The sequence below is a fragment of the Arachis ipaensis genome, chromosome B06, assembly GCF_000816755.2.
Source record: "Arachis ipaensis cultivar K30076 chromosome B06, Araip1.1, whole genome shotgun sequence".
Taxonomy (NCBI): domain Eukaryota; kingdom Viridiplantae; phylum Streptophyta; class Magnoliopsida; order Fabales; family Fabaceae; genus Arachis; species Arachis ipaensis.
The window spans coordinates 94,929,343-94,933,070 of NC_029790.2; positions in this window are offsets into that span (position 1 = coordinate 94,929,343).

A 3,728-nucleotide genomic window follows, 5' to 3' on the forward strand; every position below is an offset into this window, starting at 1 on the left:
CCCAAAAGTTTGCACAAAAGTTTGAGGCAAACTTTTGGTCCAGCTTTTTGCTCCCTGGTTCATTTGTAAATCATGTTGCTTGTATGCGAAGTTTGTATTCGTAGGTTTTTCAAAAATTTTGCAGGAGTTCCCCCTAAATATGTGCATTTGTTCCCTTAAAGGGCGTTTTTCAAAGAAAACGATTTAGATATCAAAAGTTTTTTTGCTTAGCGGAAGTCTTTTTGAAATCATTGTTTCGCAAACTTATTCATGTTGCTTGTATGCGAAGTTTGTATTCGTAGGTTTTGATGAATGACAAACGAACAAACGACATGAAAAACAAATACATGAGAATTGGCAAGGACCAACCCCACTAAGTTAACCCCTAACTAATAAAGGAAGGTCAAGTGAGCTATGTCAATCCAAGACCATAAGTCCTAGTTCTCCACCAAATCAATTAGTGAGATCTAGCGTTAATGGCTCCCAATCGTTAATCACTTGGACATTAGTAACTCAAGAGTTCCTAAGTTACCTTCCCAAGCCAAGAGCATAAAATTCTACTCTAAAATCCAACCAAGTATTTTATCAAACACTTGAAAGGCATAAAAGGAAAGCATAGTAAAGAGTGCAAGGAAAGTAAATCTACACTACTCAATTGCAAGAAATTAAACAACAACAAATCAAATGAACAATAAAGGAACATGAAAACATAAATTGCATTAAAATAAAAATGGAAGAACAAAGATGCGTCAACATAAAAGTAAAGAATTACACGAAATAAATCCTAAACTAGAGAGAGGAAAGGTAGAAGAAGAAGAATTGATAAAGGAAAAGTAGATCAAAGCATGAATTAAACATAGATCTAACTTACTCCTAATTCTAGAGAGAAGAGAGAGCTTCTCTCTCTAGAAACTAACTAAAAGCATGTGAAAACTAAAGTAAAACTAAACTAATAACTAGATGTCTCATCCCTCTTTAATCCTTGGGTCAAATAGCATTAGAAATGAGTTGGATTGGGCCAAAAATACCTTAGAATTCGCTGGCCACTACTTTGCTTTTAATAAATCACGTGCAAATCGGTGCGTGCGCGCCCCTCTAAACGTGATGCAACTATGGCACATCTTATATCATTTCGAAACCCTGGATGTTAGCTTTCCAACGTAACTGGAACCGCATCATTTGGTTGAGTGATTTGTGATTTGCAGAATGTAAATTGCATGGAAAGTAAAGGGAATGGGAAATTTGCATGAAATTAAAGATAACCGAAATTTAAAGTGCTGAATCTTAAAGAACAAGAAATTAAATGGCAGAAACTTAGAACACAAGAAATGTAAATTGAAGAATCTTAAAGTGCAAGATATGTAAATGGCTTGAATTATAAAGGGAATTGGGAATTAGATTTGCAGAATTTAAACAAGGAAAAGTAAATTGCAACAAACAGAGAAGTAAAGGGTGACTTGAATCAAACCGGATCTTAAAACAGAAATGTGAATGAGATTGAAAAACATTCAATAGATGATGTAAAATTGGAATTCAGATCTCAGGACTCAAGAGACTAGATAACCAAGTCTAGATCTCAATGCCTTCCTAGATCCAACAAGAGTAATTGCAAAGGAAATGTAAATTGCAGAGAAAGTAGATGAGAGAGCAAGTAACAGAAACTGAAATTCAATTAAGCAGAGAATTAAACAAGATCCCAAGGTGAGATTGAAACAGAAGTTCTTCAATTCTCCACCCAAGATCCGAAGCAAGAAAATTAAAGAGTGCTGGGCAAGAACAAGGAAGAAGAGAGATCAATTCTCCTCCCCAATTCTCTTGAATTAAAATGCTAGAATGTAAAATGAGCTCTCTGCTGCAAGTATTAAAAAATTCTAAAAAGGAAGCTCCCTGAAAAACTTAAATCCTATGCTATTTATACACTTTCTTCAAATGGTCCTCAAGCCTTCAATTGGGCCTTTGCTATTGATGGAATTGGGTTGATAGAGGCCTTGGTTGATTGCTCTTGGAGTTTGGAGAAGAACCGAATTGAACCGGGTTTGGAATCATGAAAGCTTGAGTAAAAGTTTGAGTAAAAGTTTGAGGCAAACTTTTACTCCAACTTTTCACATCAGCCACCCTCTTTTGCTGATACTAACGTTGGGGCAAAAGTTTGGGGTCAAACTTTTGCTCCAACATTGGCCTCCCCTTGCACACTCATGGCGCCAACGTTAGCCAAAAAGTTAGAGGCTAACGTTGGCGCAAACTTTTGCTCTCCAGGGTGTGTTGTTCATACGCCAACGTTTGCCAAAAAGTTAGGGGCTAACGTTGGCGCAAACTTTTGCTCTCCAGGGTGTTGATTTGTGATGCCAAAAGTTTGCCAAAAAGTTTGAGGCTAACTTTTGCTCCAGCTTTTTGCCCAAAAGTTTACACAAAAGTTTGAGGCAAACTTTTGGTCCAGCATTTTGCTCCCTGGTTCATTTTCACTTATTCCAAAAGTTTGAGCTAAAGTTTGAGGCAAACTTTTGCTCAAACTTTTTGTCCTCTCTTCCTCCTAGCCATTCCTTCTTGCTTCAACCTTTCTCCAAGCTTTCTTCACCTATCATTAATCAACCAAACACATCAAAGCTATGCTCAAAATCATGAGATATTCATTCTTTCATAATATGTGACAATTATAGCATAAAACCTCATGAAATAGCATGAATTCATACATGGTTGATTAAATCAAAGGAAACATGAAAATCTACCCAATTGGCTTGCTTATGGCTCAAGAAGGTGCATAATTCAATTGAAAACAAAAGAAAAAGGCTAGTGAAACTAGGCTAAGATGACTTGTCATCAGATACCAAGCTTAAATTACATGAAAGATCACTAGTTAGTCAAAGAGTCATTAAGAAAAGATTTAATTTGATTAGATTTTGTTTTGATTTAGTTTGAATTTGAATGATTAGATTTGATTTGATTTTTATTTAGTTTGAATTTGAATTCTAGGTTTAGTATTAGAGGTCATTACTATAAAAGGGGACTTCCTTCCTCCTCAAGGACACACACTCACTCTCCCTCTCTTCCATCTTATACTCCTCATTAAAGTTAGGTTTTACATTAGAGTAGGATTTGGAATTTTCTGCACTATCGGCAACTAATCCTCCATTGTTAAGGTTAGGAGCTCTATTTACTTTGATGGATTAATAATTATTTGTTCTTCTACTCTTGAATTAAGCTTTAATTATTGTTTATGGATTGATTTCGTTCTTCATCTTAGGAATTAGAGTATATTGGAAGATAACTCTTTTTCTATTTGAATTCTTGTTGAATCTTGGAAAAGTTATATCACTAGAATTAAAGCTTGAAATCAACTCCTCACAACTTTCTAATTATTTGGATTTAACGTGATACGTAACATATAATCATCTTATTTTTGGGTACTTAGGGTTTGTGTGGCTCATAAACTAGGATTGGACTTAATCTTTTAATTTAAATTAAGTGACCAAGAAATTGGCGGTTGATTAGGTTAGAGGAGATTAAACTACTAAGGAATTAGGGTTTAATCACTTAGGATTTGCCATAAACATAATCTTTGCATGATCAAAGTAGTTAACATTGAATATTAATCCGGAAATTTAAATATCCTTGACACCTTAATTATCTTTATCATATTATTTCCTTAACCTATTTTAATTTGCTCTTGTTAAATTTTCTGCTTTCATGTTCTATACTATTGAAACCCTTATTTTTTATTGTCTGACTAGAATAATTAGTTGACTATTGTT